The 26370-nt window shown below is 34.5% G+C and overlaps 1 protein-coding gene across 1 annotated transcript in view; it reads right to left on the reverse strand.

Annotated features, from left to right (window-relative positions):
* Window positions 1-26066, reverse strand: part of LOC132092092 (alpha-(1,6)-fucosyltransferase-like) — a 96213-nt gene extending 70147 nt beyond the window's left edge. The window contains exon 1 of the mRNA XM_059498170.1: window positions 25849-26066. The gene's annotated coding sequence lies outside the window, so the exon portion shown is untranslated. The remainder of the gene's footprint in view (window positions 1-25848) is intronic.
* Window positions 26067-26370: the final 304 nt, after the last annotated feature.

Here is a 26370-nt window from a genome sequence, read left to right on the forward strand (position 1 = left end):
AGCAACAACATATTATGGTCTGTCAGCTTCCCACAACATCCTACATTCAGAGTGGTAATTTCTGCACAGGCACCAATTATTCAGATTTTTTTCAGAAATATAAAAATAAAAATGTCTAAACAAGCCGTTTTTTGCATCTGATGCTATTGATCATTTCCTCTGTAGGACACACATGCGGTTGATCTGAGTAAGAATATTAAAGTAATGTTAAATTATCTCTCATTGGGAATAATGAACCTGTTAACGTGCTTGACCTCCAGGAAGTCATTGCTTCATAACGCCACAAACTTCTGTCTGCAAGAATCATGCTCAAATCCCTGGAATATACTGGCAGATTTAATTCAATTTAGTGTATATATATATATATATATATATATATATATATATATGGTGCTTCTCAGAATAGATTTTTTTGTTTCCAGACAGCTTTTATAGAAAATAATTGTTTCAGAGCTACAATTAGTTTAGAGAAGCAAACTGATCATGATTTACACATGTAACATAAAACAAAGTTGTGAATAAAACAAAGACTACTGGTGCACATTTGACACATTTTTTAAATATATTTCAGCATTTCTACTACAAAATTAATACAATGTGTTACTTGCCAGTTCTTTCTTTGAAATATAATAAACTGAAAATTTTACTTTGAAACAATTATAACTCAGAAATTGCTACACTGCAATTCTTTATTCAAAGTTATAAATTAAACAAATTATTGATATACATTTTACAAAGAAAATTAAACGTTTTAGTCTTTATACTACACATTTAATTTTAATATGCTACTTGCCATTTCTTTGCAATTATTTGTGAAATGTACCGCACCCAAAAACATTTGTGTAGGATTTACTTTGAAACAATATGAACTCAGAAATTGCTACACTGAAAAAAATAAAATAGAAAAATAAAATAGAATATATATAGAAGACATAAATAAAAACAAAGATTTGGTGTAAGAGAATATGTTTATGGGTTATATTTTATGTTTTCTATTTTAAGTTACAAAATAGAAAAATTTAATTCATAAAAAGTATTCATTAAAAATGTAAACATAATCTGTATTTTCTACCTCCAAATTTCATGATTAATTCAATGTGCTGCTTGTAGTTTCTTAGTAATAACTTGTGAAATTAATTATATTAATAGAAAATTACAAGGATATACAATGTTATTATTTGTGAAAATTTCCAGTAATTTCTCAGTGAAAATCATTTCAAAGAAATGGCAAATAACACTAAATTAAACTTTTGTTTTGAACAGTGAAATGTACTCGAATAATATTTGCTTTATTTACAAACTTACTTTAAAAAAATCACTTTTACAGTGTAGCAGTTACTGCGTGAAAATTGCTTCCTAGCTTTTCAAGTAAATCCCACTCCAGTTCTTCTCAGTGCACATGTGCATGTGTGTTTTCATCTGTAGACACTCAGTCAGTGGGTTGTGTCTGTGCTCGTCTCGTCCCATTGACTGCGCTGTCTTTTAGATACATGAACAGACGTATGACTGCTTGAGTGCTCTGGTCAGCAAACTCACTGACTGGAATAATACACACACTCACTCACTCATCCGAGTTAGAATGCTTTCACTTAAGAGCTCATTTTAAATATTTTTTTCTAATAGAATAGAATTTCATGAGATAGAACAGAGCTTATAGAGCTGATTTTTTTATATATAAAAAGATAAAGCTTAAAATAAAATTAAAAGAAACATTTTAACAGAACATTTCAAATTTATAATAGTATGTTAAAAATACTAAGAAATTATGCCAATTAAAAATAAAATAAAAAATGAAACCAAATGATTTTAACGCCATTGATAGCCTTTTTTGCCCTCATAGAAATAGAATAAATATGATGATGAAAGAAAAAAGAAAAAAGAATGCAATATTTTATTTCAGTTAGTTGCCAAAGCAACATTTCTAATTTTAATTTAGCTTAGGATGAAGTACTTACATTTTTTTTTATAAAGGTTAAAACAACCAAACAAAAAATAATGGAACATTTGAAGCATAGAAAAAAAACTAATTCAAAGTATGAATAAAAACTATAATAGTATGTTAATGATACTGATTTAAAGAAAAATACTAAAGCCAAGTGATTGCAATGATGGCACTGGTCTTGAACGCCATTTTTGTTTGTGTGTTGTTATCATCATGTAAACTGCAAAACTACAAAAATAACAAAATTATTCACATAGAAACCTTATAAGGGGCATCACCAGCAAAAATATATTTTTTTATTCTAAGTGTCAAAATAAGTGGAAAATAGCCAAGAAAAACTCAATTTAACTAAACTTGACTGAAGCCTTAAAAATATTAAAAAGGACCAAAAAATACAATGGAAAAGTGTAGAACACAACCCATTTATGTTCAGCCTCATACAGTGAAACCTCCAAAATCTCTCCCAACGCCGCAGCGATATGTATTATTGGCACAATCTCTAGCATTTACATACTAGAGGTCAAAAATGAATGTGAAAAGCCATTGAAACTCAAGAGAGAGTTTGGAGAGATAATGTGGTCTATTGAGCGCACAGAATATGAATGTAAAATCTGCTGAGGTGTATGAAAATGAACATGCTCGTATCCTCCGATCATTCATTTGATATCCACTACAGCGGTGAGCAGCTCACTTCACATCTAAAGTGGCCGATAAGAGACTGTTGAACGCCAATGCTCAGTTCCACTACATCAGCAATGAAGCCTGCAAAAAAGCTTGCTCACTGTGGATACTTGTGTTTTGTGCACTAATTTGCATACAAGAACACAGACAGACAAATAGAGAAAATTTAAATAAATAAATCGGCAAGCAAAAAATGGCCAGACTGGAGAAAAAGGGCCATGTTTAGCTGTGGTGCTCATATGACCGAGTTTATGGCATTTTTCAAACCTGTTTCCTTTGTTTCTTTTCCTCTCCAAAACAATTTTCTAAAAAATAAAACAAACTGCACAAAATACAAAACTGAGATGTAAAGTGTACATATATATTTACAGAGTGGTTCTAAAACCAACAACTAGTTCTTAAATTTATCACTGATAGTATAAAAGGAAATAAATTTTTATCATTATTTCTGTTCCACGCTCTGTTATAGTGCCACCTTTTTCCCGAACATCAATAAATATCGCATGCTTCCTTATGTCCATGCAATGCATAGATACACCCATTTTTGCCAGATTTGATTATTGCATTGAAGAGTTATGGCCCTTTAAGTATAATAGCTAAGACCAGAACTATTAATTAACTTGTAGCGGCCATGTTGATTTTATCCATGCTAAATGGTTTTGATAATTATTAACAAAATACTAAAAATAATCTTTTAACACTGGGAAAAAAAATTTAAGGACTAGTCCATAAAATTAAAATCAATACAAAATTCAATATGGCAACATAACGGTTTAACAGAATCAAAGTTGGAGTTTAATCAAATCATATGTAATATTCGTGAGTTAAACACAAATATATAGCCATTTTTATATATCAGAAACATGATAGCACCAACTAATGGCTAATTTTCACTATTATTTTCCAAGCCTCAAGGACTAAAAGTCAAACATTCCCACTGAGATTTACCACAACCACTGTTAACTTTGTCTGAAATCTGATTGGCTGACATAAAAACAGACTAGAAGAGAAGATTAACAGACTAATGTATCTCAACAAGAAAGATCAATAAATTCAAGAGGACCAATTAATGTATGAACAAAACCAGACAAGAAAGACTAAAGATGTGGAAAAAGAAGGATGAAAGAAAGGGAGAGAGAGAGCAGCATGAGTGATGGAAGTGTTTAAACCAGATACATATATGTCGTTATAGTCAGACAGAAATAGTTGGATTGATACAAATCCAGAAGAAATGAAAGACACAAGAGAGAATATAATAGAAACTCACCAGCTCTATGAGTAGAGGAATGAGAGATGAACAGAGAATGACACTGAATCACCTGTTAGCTTGGTTGTTGGTGTTCTGGAGTGGACGGTTGCTATACAGTGGCTATAATATTCTGGATTGTTGCCAGGGCATTACTACACAGTTGCTAGGGAGTGATCTTTTAGTCAGCAGATATGGCTCATATGCTACAGGACAAGGCATTAACTCAACTGTAATACTTACTGTCATTTAATAGTAAACTGGCCAGAGTTTGTTCTAGATGGAGGAATCCAATTCAGTGTTGGATCCAATCAAGTATTTCCTGCTAAATTCACTCTGAAATAAACCACATTATAGAGGATAAATGCTTTGTGAATGTCTAATGTACTGTAAATATGGTACCTCAGCTCTTGCCAAAGTTAAGCTGAAAAACACAAAACCTGTACAAATGCATTCAGGGGAAATGCTTGTTAAGCAATTTTGCACAAATACTCATGTCAAGACTTTTTCTCTCGCAATGGGATTAAAGATAAAAAAAAACTGCATTTAAGTGAATAAAACTGCTAGGCAACTGCATCCAGGAAGACCAATGTAGCATGTGTCTAACAATCAAAATCACAAAAGTTCATCATCAAATGTAAAAATGCAGTTAAATCCATGTGAAACACTCATTGTCAGTGATATATTGGGCATCTGCTTGAAAGAGTAACTTCAGCTTTGTGTCCATAGCAACCTGCTTCAAACATTCCAGAGAGGAGAAAAAAATGACACTGCTTTCCAATTTTCATACTATCTGTTCTAAATAGTATTCAAAGATAGAATTAGAATAACCCAAATCATAGTATGTTGAAATGAGTATGCCAGAGATTCCCGGATAATCTACTACTAGTTAGTCAAGTCAAGTCAAGTCTGCTTTATTGTCAATTTCCACATGTACAGTACATACATACAGAGAATCGAAATTGCGTTACTCTCAGACACCGGTGCATACAGATAACATTAACATTAAAGCCTAAAAATCTAGATCAAATATAAAATGTAGATACAACTATACAATAATCTTAAATTTAAGATTAAAAATAAAGTTAAATAAAGCAGCGCACTGCAAATGGCAGATAGAGTGCAAATCAATAAATTGAACAACACTGCAGATAAAAGATTTTTAGTGCATAAAAACAAAAAAACAAAAAAAGCTTATTAAGCCTGATTAAAGTGACAAAGGGCTCAAGAGCAGTTATTTTTATTTAACTGACTGATGAGGTAGTGGAATGACGTCAGTTCCATGCTGAATGAGGTAGTGAGCAGACCAATGCTGCACAAAGTGACTGGTGCATGCCATCATATATTAGTGGGGACGGGGGGGGGGGGGGCTGGGGATGTGGGATCTGGGGGGGGGGTTTCATAGTTCAGAATTCCAAGTGCAGATCGATGCACACTATAATAGCTTATATTGCCCACAACCCATAACGCAATGGGAGAGGATTCGATTAGAGCTACAAACCCACATGAAAACTGTTACAAAAAAACCTACGAGCATGGCGGATATGCGAGACTGATGGGCAGGTAGAGAAAGAGGTTTGAGTGACAAATAATCAAATGTCTAACCTGATGAAAAATTATCTGCATTTTATTTCATCTGGAGCAACATTGTAAACTTATATAACTGTATGTTTGGTCATTAACTTTCAAATACATCATTATGCAAAAACACATGAGTTCTTGCAGATCAACATGCCTCATGTCACAACACGTCTCTTCATTTCTCTCAAAAATGGTAGGAAATCAAATTAAATGAAATGTTGATGAAGTTAACTGTGACAAGATGATTGACAGGGCAGTTTAAATGGTGACAGAATGCATGTAACTATAAGCAACAGAGCGATCCATTAAAGATGTAATTATGACAAAGTAGTACAGTATGTCCCAACGCTTGTCTAATATTCTGCTATATACTCAAACATGCCTGTATGTAGTTTTTCTTCACAAAAAGAGTACATACTTTTAGGGCATAGTATTATTAGGAGAATTGGGACACAGCATGACACTTGAATCTGCTGAATGGATCTGTGATTTAATGTACAGTAGAGTACAGAAGAAGAGTATTGAAGATAAGTTGTCACGAGTGAAGTGCTTTAGTAATTTTCTGATCAGATGAATTAAATAAATTAACACTTTATCATGTTGACTATTTTTGGAAAATAATGTTTTTTATTGTAATATCTTGATCTACCCTCTTTTATATGGGTATGTCTTTTATGTCAGTAATTCTCCAGATATTTGTGCGACGTTTGAACCTCCCTCTATCTGTCCATTTATTTATTTATCTGTCTGCCTGTTCACTTTCAATACATCACTCTGTGGAAATACAGTTGTACAGTTGTGTACAGCTACATCATTGCTAGCTGGTTTCTTACTGGCCTTAAGGCATAAGAGCCCACCAGCTGATTTCTCTGATATTCTGCTCTCTAGATATTTATTTTACAATTCACCGTACAGATAGATGTAAGAGAGTATTCCGCATTCTCTCTTCCTGCCCCAAAATACCCCATAATTCAGCAGTGAACAACGTGACTGAGGAAATAACTGACCTCGTGATTGGCCTTCTGTTATATCAAGCTCTATCAGATAAGTGTATTCTTTCTGCTGAAGGAGATTTCTTTAGTGAGTGGTCATTGTTGAACGAATCGTTCATTTTGAATGAATCTTTAATATGAGTCAGGAATGATGAGTTGTCTCAGCAAGTCATTTTATGTTGAGCGCACATGCGCAAGATCTAATAGGTTCTGTACAGGAAACAAAAATGATTAGTTCACTTAAAGTCTTCGTGTTCGATTCGTTCGTTCATCACATGACAGCCCCATAGACTAGAGGCTATGCAGTCCGTACTAGAAAGAGAAATTTTTATTTCATCTCCCGAGTTTTTGCTCATAGTTCGTTCTTTATTTAAATAAATTAAATACAATTTATATGTTAATATAGAAAATCAGAATTTGAAATAGTTTGGTTCATGGCTTGAAACCCTTTCCTGAATCCTTTTTTTTTTTTTTAATCCTTATGGAGAAAATGAATGGGAAAATACCCCTGTACAAAATATACTTTTATAGTGTTTAATTGCCAAATTCCTAATGAACAACTACATTACCCATGATCCTGAAGAGTGATTTGTTACCATTGGAATAAAAATCAAAAAGAAAGAGATCAGAAAAGATTGATATTTAATATGAATTTTTTTTTTTTTAAATCATGAAACTCCAAAAAAAAAAAAAAAAATAGAATATTGGCAGCTTTTTAATAATTGATGACATCATTTGCGAGGCATCATGGGATTTGTAGTTCATTCACTCTTTAATTCAATTTAAATATTAAAATGTTGTAATTTAATTAGAAATATAAGTTTGCTGATTTTTATAATCACTTATCTACATTTTTATTTAACCAACTTAATATGATATGTTCCTATTATTTCTCCCAGTAGGAATCATTTTGATGGTGAAACGTGGTCTCTATATTATATACTTGCATTCAAAAGTTTGGGGTCAGTAAGATGTTTCATTATTATTTAATACTAAATAATTAATTAATAATAATACTAATAATTAAAACTGACTTGAATGACTTGGTGGGGAAAAAAAATCTAAAAATAAAATATAATCTACTTTTAAAAAAATAAATCAAATTCATGCATATTTAGCATAAAATACAATAACCTGTGAAGTTCATTATTTTTCATTTAATTTTTTTCATTATATTATTGATTATTTGTGAATATTTAAAAAAATATTTCTTAGTTGTTTTATAAAATCAGATTCTATATTAAAAAAAATGTCTCAGTCATTGATTAAGCAGAATAACTGTTTTCATCATTGATAATAATAATAATAATAATAACAGTTAGTAACAGGTTCATAAGTAGCAAATCAGCATATTAGAATGATTTCTGAAGGATCATGTGACACTGAAGACTGGAGTAATGATGCTGAAAATTCAGCTTTGCGTCAATAAATTACATTATAAAACATATTACAATAGAAAACAGTTGTATAAATTGCAATAATATTTCACAATATTACAGCCTTGGTGAGACGTCTGTCAAAAAACAACAACAACAACAACAAAAACGACAACAAAAACTTACCAAACCCAAACTTTTGAATGCATGTTTAAATGTTTTTCTTCAGAATAAGGTGCACTGATAAATCATACCAAGAACAAGCTGATTTATAAAGACGTAAACAGGTCTACTTTGATATCAGGAAGACTTGCAAGGTTTCTTCAGATTACATCTTGAAAGTTGTTTTAAAACAGGATTCTCTCACAAGGAATTTAAAAGAAAAAAACGAACTACTGCTTTAAAGAGAGTACAGTCTTTCTGTGGGAAAGTTTTCCATATAGATGACTCGAGAAGTCTCTACTGTATACAGACACTGAGTGTGTGATCCTGGTTGCTCAATTAATCCCAGTTAAGTCTAGCACAACGATCTGATACAGACATTAATACAAAACTCACCCTACATCCTTCAACTAATCCTAAAGACAATCCTTATCCACAGAGAAGGTTTCAGTGCTGATAAATATCCAAACTAGCAGCCTAATTAAAAAACTGTGAACAAAGGAGAAATAGAGGAGAACAGGAACGTTCAGTAGCTGAGACACTCAATGAGGCAGTTAAAAATAAATCTCTCTAAGCCTTTTAAAATCAATGCAGCTAAAAAAAAAGCCTTATCTGTGGTGGCCTATATGACACAATATTAACTGATTTTTTCACACTCTAAAGACAACCATGCATGTTTTAGGGTAGGTTACTTCTTAATGACCAAAGTCTAAACAGCTCAACTTTCATATTCATAACAGATCCTCTGTGTGTTAAAAACCTTCCAAGTAAGCGTAAAGAGATTGTTCATCCAAAAATGAAAATTTGCTGTTGATTTACCCACTATCACTACCCACGATTACTATCACTATCCAAGAAGTGGAACGTTCAGTCAGTGAAAAAAACCTGAACATTTATTATTTACAACATTATTACCTGCAATCCACATCCTCAGGCAAACAACAAATCCGACTGTTTGTTTCAATTAACTAGTTCAATTCACTAGTTTGTTTATGTAATCACGCAATGATGTAACATTTTTATTTAATTTGTTTTATTAAAGTACCCAAGTTAGCCAACAATGATGAGAAATGAGGATGTTTTACATGTCTAAAGCATACACTGTACAGTGAATAAACTAGTCTTCATCACCTCACCATCAGACAGCTGGGGATGGCTTTAAGGTCCTCACCTGCTGATGGTGAGGTGATGAAGACTAGTTTATTCACAGCTACAAGACCCCATCCCCCAGAATTGTGGAGAATCAACTTTTAGCCAACGGTTTGAATGAGTTTACTGGGCCTCAAAGCCTGTGCTGTCCAGCTGTCATCAATCTTCACTCTGATCTTCAGCAGATCAGTAGTGCTGCAGTCCCCTCCTGCTTTAAATGCCCCATCATCATCCCTGTACCTAAGAAACCAAAAATCACAGGTCTAAATGACTACAGACCTGTTGTTTTAACGTATGTTGTCATTAAATCATTTGAGAGACTGGTGTTGGCCTACTTGAAGGACATTACGTGAAGTTTACTGGACACCCTGCAGTTTTTTTTACAGGTCTGTGGATAATTCAGTCACCATGGGACTGAACTACATTCTCCAACATCTGGACAAACTAGGGACTTATGCAAGAATCCTGTTTTACCCCTATGCAGTTTGGGTGCTGGTTCAGGGCTAGAGCCTAGCTTTAAACACCCAAAGCACCAGCTCTGAACCAGGAAAAGTGGTTCGTAGGTAGCACCAAAGCATTGCCGGGCCAGAAGTAGGAACTGTTTGTGTCAGGGGCTGGGGGCGGGGTTACTTTGACCAACAAAATACTTTTAACAGCCATATTTTAAATAATCACTGTGTTTGGATACCGATGTAGGTTCTTAAAGCCATGAACATCAATAGCAACTCAATGTACACCATTGTCGATGGTGTTTAGGCTTGTTCCGGATGCATGGCCCGATGCACCATGGGAGCGACTGGACAGCAGATGGCTCTTTATTAGGGCTGGGACAACGTGTCGAGGTCATCGATGACGTCGATGCAAAAAATTCGTCGACGCAAAATATGCGCATCGATTCGTCGACCTGTTTTTATTTCTCTAAAAAACGTTTGCAAAACATTTACCTTTTGTGCGCTGAATATACGCGATGGCCAGATCAACATTCTGTCCAACGTTATATAACCAATCCAGGGGTTTTTCTTTTTAGAATGACTGTGCTGCGCCTGACAGGGCGCGTACGAGAGAGAGCCACGGCTGCGCGCGCGCGCAGTCTTCAAACAACACGAGCGCTTCTTGCTCTCTCTCTCCCTCGTGCATATTAATCAAAATCATTAAACACGATAGAAAAACACCAAAGTTTCACGCGCGCTCGCGCACTCACAGTCTTCAAACAACACGAGCGCTTCTTGCTCTCTCTCTCCCTCGTGCATATTAATCAAAATCATTAAACACGATAGAAAAACACCAAAGTTTCACGCGCGCTCGCGCACTCACAGTCTTCAAACTACACGAGCGCTGTCTTGCTCTCTCTCCCCCCCCCTCCCTCCCTCCCTCCCTTGATTCTTCTTATGAGCATATAAAACAAAACAGCTTCTTGGAAAAAATTAAATTGTAGTAGTTATAAACCAAAATAAAACCTACGTTATGTTACTTGAAGGCATTATAGCCTACTATTCCTGCCAAACTTTCATGGTTCGGTTAGTGTTATTACAGTAAATCCATGGTGAATGTTGCAGATCTGGACACTGGGTAGTTCATTCACGGCACAGTGTTTCTTCCTGGTTTCCACGCGTTGTTTGATCTGTTAATAACGGAGAAATGTGAATGTTTCTCTCTAGATCTCGCAGCGATGTTATTACTTCTGTGGCAAATTCAAATGCTTTCTTTACTGGATCTCTTATTAGCGCTGTGTAGTAACAGCATCGCACTGCACCAGCACTGGTCCAAACTGATAAACGGTCCGTCAACCACACAATAACGAGCAGTTTCGTTCCGCTTGCATTATGTTTGCCATTTGATGTTGGGCACTGTTGTGGTCGCGTCGGCGTCTCTTACATTATGAGCGCGCTTACCACGCGCAAGGCACCTACATTTGAAATAACGAAATTGTAATTGAAATTGTTTGCATATGATTTTTTGAAAACTTTGAAAAAATATTTTTAGATAAAATTATTAGTAGGCTAGAACATTTTATGCATCTTTATTCACCTCAAAGCATATCCGCTCCCGCGCCCCCCCCCTCCCCTTGGGGGCGCGGACCCCAGGTTGGGTACCAATGCATTAGAACATCCAGGCATAACCCCCCTCTCCATGCTATCTCCAGCTTAAACAGTTAAACCAGATATTACCACCTGTAATCTGTAATTTTTACATAATTCATAAGAAAAAATTTGGCCCCTTCACTCCAGTGTTCAGTTCACACATGCACAGATCAGTAGCTCATTGGCCTTCGTTCCGAATCAAACTGTTTTCTCAGGTCAATGACTGTTGGAAGAACTGGAGCGCTGAATCAGTTCATTCATCATAAAACCAGATACGCCACTATTTTTGACTCATTTCCATTTAGAGTGACTGTCAGGCATCCGAAAGTGAGTTTTGATTGAGTATAACTTGTAGATCTGTGCTGCCCGACTTGTGAACTGTTTCAGACGCTTCCAGACAAAAAGAACCTGTTCAAAAGAATGATTCGTTCGTAAACTGGGCATCATTCCAGACCATTTGCCTGAGGCTCTGCATTACAGGTAATAATGTATAAATAGATCTCAGATGGCTTGAGTCAATTAATAGCACATTTAAATTTTTGGGTGAACTATCCCTTTAAAGCGGAGAAAAATGTAAGTGTGTTAAAAATGTGAGCTAAAAATGTGAGCTAAAAGTGTAAAAAGCAGATTGCCTTTCATTTTGCTCTTTTCATCTGCAGATGAAAGAGGGATTCTGGGATAACCGTAGTTACTTAAAACAGTGAAAGAGCTTTCAAACATGCCGTTTTGAAGAGGAGGGTGAATTAAGAAGATGAATAACAGTAAGCGTTGCCATGCAGTGATTTCCACTGTTTATTTAAATACATGTAAGAAGATGAGAGCCTTCTGCAAATGTCAAATTTATGGATCAAGACAATCTGCATAATTAGGCTCATGAGCACAGCGAGAGCTTATCAAAGACATTTTAAAGCAATATTCTGCCTTATTCCATCTTAAAGCTTGCATTAAAGTTTGGCCTGTGGCTTTACAGTGTATTTAAGTGCCGTTTGCTAAAGCAATCATCATTATTACTGTTACACATATTTAGTGTTAGTGATCTAGAAGTGAATGAACCTCAAATCAAGACATATCTATAGGGACCAGAAAACTTAGAGACTTGTGAGTGGGCTCTTTCGACTTTAGTCAATAAGCAACCACCCAGAACACCCTAGCAACCATATAGCAACACACTAACAACCATTAAAAAAAATATAATTTCCTTCATATGTTGTTGACAATTTCCACCAATCAATCAGCTATCTATTAATATTTTCAAAAAGATCTTCGCAATGTATTCTGAGATTGCTTCTTTCATGATGGAACAATGGAATTTTGTCTTAAACTGGCAAAAACATATTATTAGTGACACACTTATCAGGGTTATTAAGTAAAACTAATTAAAATGTTACTTAAAATCAATCTGAAATAAAAAATATTAGATGAAATACAAAAAATAAACTAAACTAAATGAAATAAGTTTAAGTTGAAGCACTAAAATAACCAACTAAACCAAAAAAATAATAACCAAAAAACTTAAACTAAACAAAAACTGAAATAAAAACCAATTAAACAAATAGAAAACTGAAAAATATACAAATAGGATCTAATTAAAATATCGATATAACTATAATATATAAATATTTTATATAAGTTTATTTATATAACAAATAAAATATAATATATACATAACTAAATATATAAAAACTGTAGTTTATAAATAATAATTTAACTATATTAATATAAAATAAAACACTAGCATAGATCTTAATATGACACTTAACCAATGTTAATAGTATATTAATACATTAAAAAAAAAAAAAATTAAAAATAAAAAAGAAATAAAAAGATAAAGATTTTCATGTTACGGCCCTGATAAATGCCAATATAAAAATTAAATTTTTTATGAAAATTAAGCCTAAAAACTTAAAATTCTACAAGTGAATTTAGACATCACAGCAGTCTTTTTTTTATTATTGTGTATTTTTTATTTGTTTAAGATTGGATTTGAATACCATACAAAAAACATTGCCAGTCATGAACGCTGTACTTGAGAATCATGTGCACTAATGCACACAAACCCAAACATGCATCCCGACTGAACTGCTTTCATGTTCCCGTCATATCCAGTGCACTCTGAACCTCTACGCAAATATCTTAATAATGAGGTCCTAACAAATCAGTAGAGACACAGCCATCCGTACGCTTGACATTAGTTCATTAGTGCCCACGTAGTCTATAAGGAGCCGTCACTGCCGTTCTCCACTGCATCGCATTTAAAAGCGTCACTTGAGCAGCAATCTACATTGTTCTCCCGCACATTTCCCATCATAACAACGACACTTAATATGCCGTAGCTCTCCTCAGACAGACGGTTTTGCTGCACGGCCTCCCACTCGAAAGCTGCCGATGCACAGACACGTCGGACGACTCCAGCGGCCCCGCACTGTCAGGATGCCTGAATGAGCCTTATTAGGGCCTGTTAGTGCTGAATGTCATTTTTGTACATCTCTTGTAAGAGGAAATGAGCTCCACTGAGAGAAAGAGAGATGCTTCTATCAGCACCTCTCCACAAGCTTTAACAAGGAATTTCCAAAAGTCTGTGGTCCATTCGGAGTAACGAGATTCCACTCGAGCTACTGGAGTCACATGCTGCATTTGAAAAAATGAATGCTGATGAAATTCTTCCAATGTATTGTTGATCGGTATTTCTGAAACGATAATAAAACGGTAGTGGTATATTTAAATTTGCTGTCCTGCATTAATTGTCCTTTAATTTCTAGGGAATGCATGAACTGATAAAATGTTTAACATGAATGCAGTGTAAAACATATTAGATAAAAGCATCTGCCAAATACATAACTTTAAATGATTTATGTTTTTTTTTTTTACATTTGCACAAAGGAAAATGTAATTACATGACTGATTCTGCAACAAAATACCAGTTTCTGACACTAAACGAAAAGCTACACAAGATATATATATAGCTATAGATAATAAGTTATATCTTTATATAAATATAAATCCATTCTTATCTAAACTGTTGCATTGTACAACATGAAAAGAGGCATGAAAATGAAGAGTATGGATTTCTGTGAATCATTTGCAAAAATCATTTTTACAAGAAAAACAAGCAGAGTTTATTTTATTTATTTTTTATGTCCGTTTTTATGGACGGACAAATATGTATAGATGAATAGATGGATGGATGGATGATAGATGGACTCTGTTTAATCGCATTATAGTCCATCTTGTCTTCTGCTATATCAAAACTCTGGCACTTTGATAATACCTAGAATATCAAAACCAACTGCAGGCGGCAGATCCTTTTCCTATTTTGCTCCCAAACTCTGGAACAATCTACCTAGTGCTGTTCGGGAGGCAGACACACTCTGTCAATTTAAATCTAGATTAAAGACTCATCTCTTTAACCTGGCTCACACATTACACACCAACACATTTCTATAATTCAAATCCATCAAAGGATTGTTAGGATGCATTAATTAGGACAACCAGAACCGGGAACACTTCCCATGACACCCGATGTACTCGTTACATCATAAGAAGAATGGCATCTACGCTAATATTAGTCCGTTTCATTTTTATTCCCAAGTTAACCATAGCCATCAGATCTAGTCTGTGTCCAGATCAGATGGTGGATCAGAACATAGAGACTGTGTTCGAATTGAAGGGGTGCTGTGAGGTTCCAGACCTCCCATAAGCATTCATTGACCCCCCCATACAACACCCCCAAAAAAAGAATATACTTGGGAGGGAGGTCCCCTGGTTTTTCAATAGAACTGTAATACTTATAATGAGGCTTCGATTGTTGTAATAAATTTAGACCTGCGTTATATCATATATTTTTACGCCTTTTTACAGTGTTGGTCATTAAAATCAATCACACACAATTCTGTTGATCTTAGGAATGCAGCAGCCAATCAGAGGCGTTCAGATTAGTCATTGCTGAAACCCCCGAGTTTTGTTCAGACTGAATGCAAAAATTCCCTCATCATAAGCAACAAAGTGCAGATATGCATACAATGTAAGTATGAGAGATTCATTTATCATACAGTGTATGGACAGCTTCATTGATTATAAGATGTGATAGATTTTATACAACAGTTCAATAAAAAGAAGTTAAGAGACTTACGTTTTAGATACCATATTGCCTATTTTTGTTTCGCCAACAAAAATGGTTCCAAACAAAGCCACAGCACTGTTATGGATCTCTGAAAAACATGACAGAGTTTCGTTCCTGAATGAATCAACCATTTAAATGATTCTGTTCAATCGCAATGACTCACTTACTAACAGTGACTTGCTGCCACCTACTGGCAGTTTTAATTTCACATTTAAAGTACCTTTTCATTTTTCATTTTTTTTTTTTTATAATTTTAAATATCAGTAATTAACGATCCAGGGTTAAAATATCAAAACATTATTTATGCATTTGTAACCGCAGGTTAAATGCATTAATGTCCTGCATTAAACAGTGTGTAAATAAATCTAAATGCCACTTCAGATGCAGTTTCTGTGTTTCCTCTGCATTGCAAAGATGAATTTGATTGATAATTATTTGATTTTTTTGGTAACAGCCCCAAATGCCGTATTACTTTAATTGACCTTATTGATTAAATGTAAGAATTTGAAACACTTCTAGAAAAAAAGGGCTTTACAAAAAAAAAAAAAAAAATGCCCATAAAGGAAAAGAGTCATAATTATATGCTTTCATTTTTTTTTTTTTTTTTTTGTGGTTGGGTTGTTGTACTGGTTAGGTGGACCCCCCCTCCCCCCCCAAGAGCTTTGACACAGTTCAAACACAGCCTAGAAACAACCTCTACGGCCCTGTATGTCAGCGAAGACCATGTCAACCAGATGAACTCCGGAGACAGATGCCTTGTGAAGACCTTGTCCCAAGACCACGGTACCCAGATGAGTGTTCTGCTCAGTCTGACCAGTGTTGAAACCTGGAATTAAACCACACCAGGCTGGTTTCATCTGACCAGAGGAGAACTGGCCACCGACTTATTTCTCCATTTCTGTCACTGATGGAGTTTTGGTTCCTTGCTGCTGTTGCCTTTGGCTTGCTAAGTTGAGGACACTTGACTGATTGCACAGACACTGTTAGAAGAGAACTGAACTGGATGATGACATCACTGAATCATCAATGATGAAAAATCATTTAGCTGAAAAATTGACTGTTTGTTATTGTCCTCTAGCATTATAGACAAACGATCTTCCTGTTTGATACTGTAAAGCTGCCTTGACACAATCTGTATTGTATAAAGTGCTATAAAAATAAAATTGACTTAAATTGACTTGACTCTCTTCAGGAGTAACTTGTGCTCTTTGAGGAATGTTATTGAATGTCAGATTGGAGGTTATTGAATCATTCCTGACACACCGGTGGAGAGATAGAACAATATGTGACAGATCAGGCCGATGTGATCCAATCACTTCTGACAGAGTCCTTCTGAATGTCTTATAATACAAGATAAATGAACTTCACCTTTACTGCTGCTCTTCTGTTCCTGTGGAAAGTTTGAACAGATATATGAACCGAACTGATGAAATAAGACAGTGGAGGTCATTAGGACGAAATATTACTGAGACTAAAGACAGTTTCCATCATTGTGACCATTGCTTTAGAGTCTTAAGTTTAGACTGATTGAGGATAGTGAGTAAATAATGAATATTCTTAGAATTGTATTCACAGCTGGAACACAAAAAATGATTTTGACGCTGTTTTTTTTTTTCAAACAATGAAAGTGACCAGTGGATGTACAGGTAGAGTACAAAAATGACCATAAAGATACAACTGAACGTCTCATTTTGTGTTCTAGAGAAGAAAGAAAGTCCTACAGGTCTGAAATGGCATGTGGTTGAGTAAATATGACAGAAGTTTCATTTTTGGGTGAAGTTTTTCAACTTTGTTTCAACATTTATATTGCGACCATTCTAACGTAGACTATACCGTTATTAAGTTTGGGACCAGTATGTTTGTTTTTATTATTATTATTGAAAGAAATGAATACTTTTAATTAGCAAGGAAGCATTAAATTGATGAAAAGTGACAGTAAAAACATGTATAATGTTACAAACGTTTTCCATTTCATTTAAAAGCTGTAAAAACTTTTGAACTTTTTGTTCTGTGAATCCTGAAAAATAAAATGTATCACGGTTTCCACAAAAATATGAAGCAGCACAACTTCTTTCAACACTGATAATAAAAATAAATGTTTCTCGAGCAGCAAATCATCATATTAGAATGATTTCTGAAGGATGATGTGACACTGAAGACCGGGGGAATGATGCTGGAAATACAGCTGTGATCAGGAATAAATTACATTTTACAATATATTCAACTAAAAAATTGTTATTTTAAATAATAATATTTCACAATTTTACTGTATTTCTTAACAAATAAATGCAAAGACTTTTCAAAAACATGCACAGACAAAATCTTGCCAACCCTAAACATTTGAATGATGCAATTCTGCATTCTGTTTGCTACCTCAGCTGGAAATTCAAGAATTGGACTTCAAAAGGCAATCTGAATGGTGCACAACCCTAAAGTTGTTATGTTTTTGGGGGCTGTTAAATGAATCTTCTTCCTCCTCAGATGCATGCTGGGAGCACAGCGCTGTGCTCAGTAACAGGTGTCAGCACTTGACAGTAATCACATCAGTCTCTCTCAGCAATCACGCACACACTGAACACAGCCTCATCCAAATGTCACTCATGTGATGACAAACACCGGCGCTCATCTGAGACTCAACTGTAAAATCACGCAGAGAATCGATACGTGTGGATCTTCACATGCGTTTGTGTGCTTTCAGAGGACCTGATCTGAGCACGATCCTCATGGAGATCACAGCTCTCCGTCACAAGATGTAAAGCAGGAATCTCCATTTTGCTCAGCTATTTGGCTGTTCATTATAATGTTTATATTTATTTGCTCTGAAATGGCTTTAAAAACTGATTCTCCTTACTCAGAGGAATCATTTCAACAAAACTGCTTACTTTGCAAAGCAGATTCACTTAGACTTTGCAATAATGAATAAATAATGCACAATACTTAGCATTTCAACATTTTAAGTTGTTAAATAAATCTTACATTTTGCATTACTGGTGTTTTACTTTGATTCCGGATATTTGTTCTGCACATTTTACATAAGATTTTTGTAACAGCAACAATCAGAAATTAACAACGAACAACTGAATATTTATAATTTAACATTAGATTAATGAATTCTATAAAAATAGTTTTTGTTGATCATAAACTCAGCAGCATTAATTTAACCTTTTTGTAAAAAGAAGCAAAATATCTAAATGCAAAAACTAAAATACAGCAAAAATCTGTTTTTAAAAATACAAGTATGACCATTTTCATTCATATGCACAAAAAAAATGGTGGTGGTGTAGAAAAAGTTTTTGGAGTAAAAATTTTGACTTATAGTATTTTTTTTTGTTGTAGGCCTTTATACTCCAGTAATCTTATTAACAACCTTTTTCTTTTTCTTTTTTTTGCATGTATATGAAAAATGTCATGCAGATGCTTCCATTAACATTTTTTTAAATGATGCAAATGAATCACTGAATCGCTTTTGAATCAATTCATCAATCATTATTTAAAACAATTATTTAACAGAATTTTTGTTACTAAAGTTAAATCGAAGATGCTATTAAAGCATCTCTTCAAGCTCTTATAAAACATTGAGAATCAACTGGAAAACAAGAGGCATGTAAGACTGCAATAATTCAGCGGCCTCACTGTATCGCTGTCCTTTCAGTTCAGCGTCAATCTCTGAGTTTATAAAAAGGGGTCAAGTGACATTTCTCTGCCAGTTAAAGAGAGAAGAGTGTCTATAATAATGGAGTGTGTAACTTCTGATAGCATCACATTCATTAAGCTCAGCTTCACACTAACATCATTACGAGGGAAGCTGCTAATCTGCTGCTCGTGTAATGAGATTCAAGACCATCAATAAGCCAGTTCATGGTGTCCCGAACAAACACCAGCTTCCAAACAACCGCTCGTGGAAAATGATGCATTTGTCGGGTCATGGAATGTTGGGAAATTCCATTTTGATGCAACAAAACAAACCATCTAGACTTGATTAGAAACCCAAGGGCAATGATCTGTTCTAGTTCCACAGAAACAAAAAGTGTACAGGGGAGCAACAAGAGAAACATTACCTAACGTACCTCCAGTACACAAACTTAAACTGTTGTGGTTTTTGGGAAAAAGCGGCTGATTAATTAAAGGGGGCCTCTGGGAAGAAAAGAGAAATTTAGCTCTTTAGGTTTAATGCTCATAAATCAAAATTTAGTCACTAGAAAAGAAAACTTTTTTTTAATGTAAGTATTAAATAAATAAATAATAATAATAAAAAAATGCATATGGAAAAAACTTGTGATTACTGGACTGGTAAGGTAGCTTTATTAGACATGCATATATTTGTTTGTTTATTATTCAATGTAACGATTAAACACTTTCTATATGGAAAAAAAGTTAAACAATTTTAATTTCATTGTTATTATTGGTAATGTATTAATCTTCATTAAACAAAGAATATCAATACAGTATTTTCATTTGTTTAATATTTATTACGTATGAATAAATCACGAAACAAACAAACCTAATATTCTATATGGAAAACAAGTTAATGTTAATTTTATTGTGATAACTGAACTTAATATTTTTTTTTTTAAACAAATATTATGAATACAGTGTGTTTATTAGTTTATGATTTAGGTCTTTAAAATGAATCAAACCTAATTTTCTATATGGAAAGGTTTTATTGTGGTTACTGGTCATTTCAGCTAACAAAAATAATACGAAGACAGTGTACTTAATAGTTTATTGTTTAATTTAAGCACAAATAAATGTGCAGAATCATAGTTTAAGACCAATAATGTAAAATGTAAATGTAAAGCAAAGGTCCCAGAATCCAACATGAAAACATGAAGATCCCAATCAGAGCTTTTCCATATAAATTATGAGCATCTGAGTAGGTTAATCATGTTAATCATTGTGTACCGCATATTTAGAGGCTTCATAATTGTTATTAATGATCAAGACTTTCATAGCTCAACTGTGTGCAATGCGTCTTTAAAATGGCTTCATACAATGTATGACAGATTTTCCACAATGTGAATCTTTGAATACTTTGGATTCAGTTTAATTCAGGGAAATATGATCCAAAGTTCAAAATTATTCCACGCAGCTTTCGTTTTGTGTAAATGAAATTCTGTGGTATTTTGGTTGGCATGTGGCAAATGCAAGAAACAAAAGTTAAAAGGTTTAAAAAGTTCAGCAGGAGTTTCATATTGCATTGTTTCCATTTACTCACTAATATACTAGTTAGCTAATAAGGATTTGCAATTTATGGTTTAAATCAAATTGTAGAAACAAGAGTGAGTGAGTGATTTAAATCAAAGAAACAGATCTCTCAAAGAAGATTCATAGGTATTCATTACTTCAACCTCACCCCCCAAAACATACTGTATACAGTATATGGAAAATATCAGTGTTAATGGGTGGTCAATTTTTACCTGCCTTTAGAAACAAAAGTTCACTTTGGACCCTAAATACATGGAAACAGATGTCTGCTTTATTCAGACGGCTGCTTTAAAGTTCAGGTCTGTCTGAAGACACCACAGAGACTCAGTTTGATCACTACACAGACAGATGGGAGTTTCTCTTCCCCTCTAGATAAAGTCAGCGTGATCCTGCAACAGCAAACCAACATGAAACAAAGCCCTGGATTTTAGCAAGTAGAATCAGCAGGTTACAGATGAAGTGCGTTTGATGCCACAAAGAGACGTCACATGGTGACATGTGAAACTGCATTAATAATATATGAAACATTAGAGCCACTAATATCCAATCTGCTAAGGAAGCAACTTCAGAATTCCTCTGTAAACATCAAATGAGCAACAGGTCATCTATAATCACCTGCAGCCAGAAGAAGGTGTGGAAGATCTGTCACAAGACCTCAGTGAATCAAAAATACCAGGCAAATGTCAGCAGAGCTCATGTAAGTCCGTTCCTGACCTTCACTCTATGCTTTAACATCACATGAAGTCACGCGGCATGAATAAGCAGACATGCACACACCTGCACACTCGCACAAAGAAATGTCACTCTAGTGATGTTTCTCATGTGCCATCAAATCTCTCAGTTGCTGTTAAAGCTTTTTTCTGATCCTTTTTTTGGGGGGATGCAGTAAAGCGGCCTTTGGATGTCTTTGACTGCCGTGGCTTTCTCCATTAGGCCTTGATTTTTTAAAGGAATTGCTCGTCAGAAATAAAAGTTCTGTCAGCATGCGACTCCAGAATCACAGGGTTTTCTTTATTTTCTAGGACACAAAATGAGAAATTTTGAAGGACTGCCATGTCTTTTTTCATGCAATTACAAAGGATAGGGTTTAAGCTTTCAAGCTTCAAAAATGACATTAAAGCACCATGAAAATCATAAAAGTGGTACATTTGAAATGTGCACTAAGTGCTATATTCTGAAGCAATATGGTAGCTTTGTGAGGAACAGACTATTATTTCTCACTATCATTTAGAGTTCAGACCAGAAACTATAAACTAAAACTATTGAAAAACCATATTAAAACATTCCATTAATAATAAAAAAAAAAAAAACGGAATAAAACACAACAACAATACTTGTAAAAATTAAACTAAAATTAAAACAAAAAATGGAAAATATAAAAAATCTAATTAAAATATGAATAATAATTTTTTTTATCCCAGTCACATCTCTTCTTACGGTGAGAATAAAGTATATATTGTGTGCAATTACATTAAATAAATAAATAAACATTGTTAAAGACATATAGTTAAAGACATTTATAACTAATACAAAACAAAAAATCAAAAATATATTCGGTAAATAATGTCATAAATACAATTAAAAATATATAAGACATTTATGATGATTAAAAAATTCGAATCTATATATTCAGGTGATACTTGACACGATTTAAACATTTTTTTTACATTCAACATGATTTTTTAAAATTGACATTAAAAGCTGTGTAGTTAAAAGTTTAATCAAAACTGAATCACTTGATTCACTGAAAAGCTTCCATTTCAAACAATGCTCCACTCACAAAATGTATACCGTTGCTACTTCTCAAAACTTTGCATGACTTTGTTTGATCAAATGACTTCAGAAGACTTGAAATAGAGTGCACAAGTTTGTATGGACTGCTTTTATGAAAGTTTAATGATGTTTTTGCACTTTTAAGAAGTTTGAAAGCCTCAGTCCCCATTTCTTGCAACTGGATGGAAAAGAACACCCACATTCTTTAAAATATCTTTTATGCTCACACACAGAGAAAAAAAGAAAAAAAAAGCCAAATGATGACAGTAATCTCATTTCCAGGACAACGTTTTTTTTTTTTTTTTTTAACTCTACCACATCAAGTACTGAAGTTTCTGCTCAAACTCTTTAGACTCAGCATCTCTAACAGCAGAAAAAAGCACAGCCAGCTCAGGCTGTCCTCTATCGTTTGACCTGGAACAAAATCATTACAGGCATCTTTGGAGACAAATATGCACAACCTGAGCCAACGGCACCTCAACACACATATGTGAACTCACCATAAACATTTATAATATATAAGCCAGAACTGACAGCAAATAAAACAAATAACAGGGTGAATGGGCACAAATCGCTCGAATAAAAGACATTCAATCTGTAACGGCAACCTACAGCACAAAGCACAAATCCAGAGCTCCATCCAGAACGTTCCATTACAGTTAACCATCGCCACTGCTGTTTAATGGAGTCATTACTCTTAAATGATGACAGACAGGTGAGTTCGACTGGCTGAGGCAAAAATGGCCACACACAGTATTAATGCAGTTCAGAAAAGTGTAAATGCATCAAATGCATGTGGCTTTGCACAAACAACATCTTTGGAAATGACTGAATTACTAAATGTCAATAAACAAACCCGACGGCAAATACTCATTCATGTGCTTAATAATGACATGCAAACTTGTTTGAGGTGGAAAGTGTGATGCACGCAATGATTCTGCTGATAGAATTATAATTATAGCTGTGATGCACCGAGATTAATTTGTAGTTAGAGTTGCTAAGGTGACATTTCTACTATTTTACTAACACCGAAAAATAACCAAACTAAAAAAATAATGGACAATGGACACTGAATAGAACAGAACAAAATAAGCCTGACTGCAATTTAAACTTAAAATTTAAATGAAAACAGAAAAATATAGTAGTACTATGACTACTAATAGCTCAGTGAATCAGTTCAAACCGTGAATTGAATCAAACTGATTCAAAGTTCTGATTCAGTGAATTGTTTGTGTCATCACATGATGTCTGAAAAGACTGAAAAACAGAGAGGCTTTGAGTAAAATCCCACCTTGCTCAGTCTAGAAGTATTTTATTTATTCATAACTCTCCAAAGCTGCTGTCCTCCAAAGTCTCACATCACAAATTATTTTAGAAGTCTGTACTTATTGTACTGAACCTATAGGAGACATTAGGAAACATAATGAAGACTTTTATGATCCCGAACAAGATTACTAAGAGTAAACAGCCGACATTCTGCAGCAAACTACATCTCCACACAGATCCAGATGCATTAGAGACTCATTCATTATGCGCTCGAGAACATTTTAACTCCCAGATAAACCGTATGTGTTCAGCGTGTCTCCTCTGGAAAACAGATTTAGGTTGCATCATAAATGCACTTGTGTGGGGTTCATTTCATAAGAGACCACTAATTTATTCATTAGCTGACTGAATGCTCATAGTTTGCCGTGTTCCTTTCAATTCTCTGACTGACTTGCATTAAACAAAGCAACTCATTAGCAATGCACATGTTCAAATCAAATCAAACTACCATTCTGAGACGGATATATGCACTCGGGTCTCATAATCCAGACAAAGACAATCAATATAGTCATTAATGGTTGATCTGACAGGTGTAACCAGCAGGTGTCAGAGAGTCATAAAAGGCTTCGGCTAAACTAGTACACAGCTCATTAACTTCACATTCTGATACTTAACATCTGTTTTATTCAACAGATTTCAATGGTCTTTCTTCATTTTAAAGATCTGTGAAATCAAAATCAGCCCTAATTATTCTCTTCCTAAATCCTCTTGTTTTTAATCATTATTATTTGCCAGTATGGCAGCTGGTTTCTGCCACAGATTAAAAAGAGTAATAATTGCAACCTTTTAATCTCATTTTGACTTTTTTCTTGTGATTCTGAGTTTTAATCTCATAACTGTGACTTTTTATTTCAGAATTGTCAGATAAGCTCACAATTGCAAGAAAAAAGTCTGAATTACAAGACAAGAATAACCTTTTTGTGGCAGAAAAAACTGAACTGCAAGATATAACTCGGGAGTGTGGGATAAAAACTCAGAATTGTGAGATTTACTGTAGGCTAAATTCGTAATTGCAAGAAACAATTTCAGATCTTGCAATTCTGACTTATTTCCTTAGAATTGCAAGAAACAAAGTCAGAATTGTGAGAAAACAGTCCAATTTATATGATGCAAAAAACTCACATTTACCTTTTTAAATTTGTATTCACTGGTGGAAACAGGCAAACAATAGAGAAAAAAATATTGACTTCATAATCATTTATCAAATTATAAGAACTTGCTGAGCCTCTAAAACGACTTTTCATCTGACATCATGAATCCCACGTACTGTACTTTCCATCGCCACCTTCCAACCAAGCGACTTCCATTCTGCTATCAAATGCATAATTTTTATGATCCAATCAAATCCTTATAAATAAATTAAAGTCCCACCCTGCTGGTTTTCTTAAACAGGCCACATTATGGAAGTAAACACAGAAATAAAATACAGTAAACAATTACTGCACGATACATTACTATTAATTATTACACAGCATATGCATCAGCTGAATTTAACTAAAGAATCAACAAAACCTTGTGCTTCGATAGATAGATAGATAGATAGATAGATAGATAGATAGATAGATAGATAGATAGATCTGCACTTTACTAATCCAAGTGATAGTATACCACAGTAAATCGCAATAAATTCTCTCATCAGCTCATAAAATATTTTGGCTGTAAACAAAAGCCACACATCACAGTCCTGAAAAAAAAAGAAAAATTAAAACATCTTCTCATTAAATCAGTATGTTTTATCCATCTTGTAATTCACATGCTTTCACTGCAACAGGCCGTCTGATAGCTACACAGGCTGTGTCTCAAACACTATAAACTGCATTATAGACGCAGAGTCGTAAAATGTTGCTGACTTGGAAGTGTCTATTATGATGCCCAAAATGCTGCATGCACACATAGGATGCCCAAAACTGATGTTCACATGAAATATGTCTGTTATTTTGCTCAGAAATGATTCACAGACTTCTGGTGTCCAACTACAGCTGACTTGGTACCCGTCTGTGTTCAAGTCCAAAATAGCTGTTGGATTGAAACACGTCCGTATGAAGCCCAAAAGCGCTGTTGACTATTAAGTGCATGAGCAAAAACGCTGCATGCAGCTCAACGCGGCGTGTATGTTTATCTCCAGACATGCTGCACGCGCGTCTAGCTTTGAGCTGCGTCCAGCGCGCGCTGCTACAAACGCGTTTATTTACATAAACAAACAGAGTCACGTACCGGAAAACCCCGCCGCCGCCGCTCCGAAAGAAGATGCGCTCGGGAGGAAGATCCAGAAGGATGGAGGAGAGGAGCGCGTGTGTGAGATGAAATCAGCGGACGGACACACACATACAATGCACAGAATCACGGGCTGCGCGCCGCGCACTGCGCATGTCAGTGCCGCACCGACCACACCGGCAGATCATCATTCACGGACCCGCTCTCTGTCACTCGGGATCTGGGGAGAATAAACTGAAAACAAGGAACGGTCTCATCGCATCTCTTACTAATAGATAACTTACTAACTACTGATCTGCGCAGCAGTAAATATTTTATGTTAATGCTCTTTATTAAAGTTAACCATGTGTTACTGAAGAAAATCAAGATTTTTATTTTGAGGGCCTCAGAAACATTTGTTATATTAAATATTACATTTTTATTCATTTATTTATTTATTTGTATTATTATACCGGGTAATTATTTAAGAACAACATTCTTTAAGGGGAAGAGAAGATATAATAAAAATAAAAATAAAAATAT

The sequence above is a fragment of the Carassius carassius genome, chromosome 18, assembly GCF_963082965.1.
Source record: "Carassius carassius chromosome 18, fCarCar2.1, whole genome shotgun sequence".
Taxonomy (NCBI): Eukaryota; Metazoa; Chordata; class Actinopteri; order Cypriniformes; family Cyprinidae; genus Carassius; species Carassius carassius.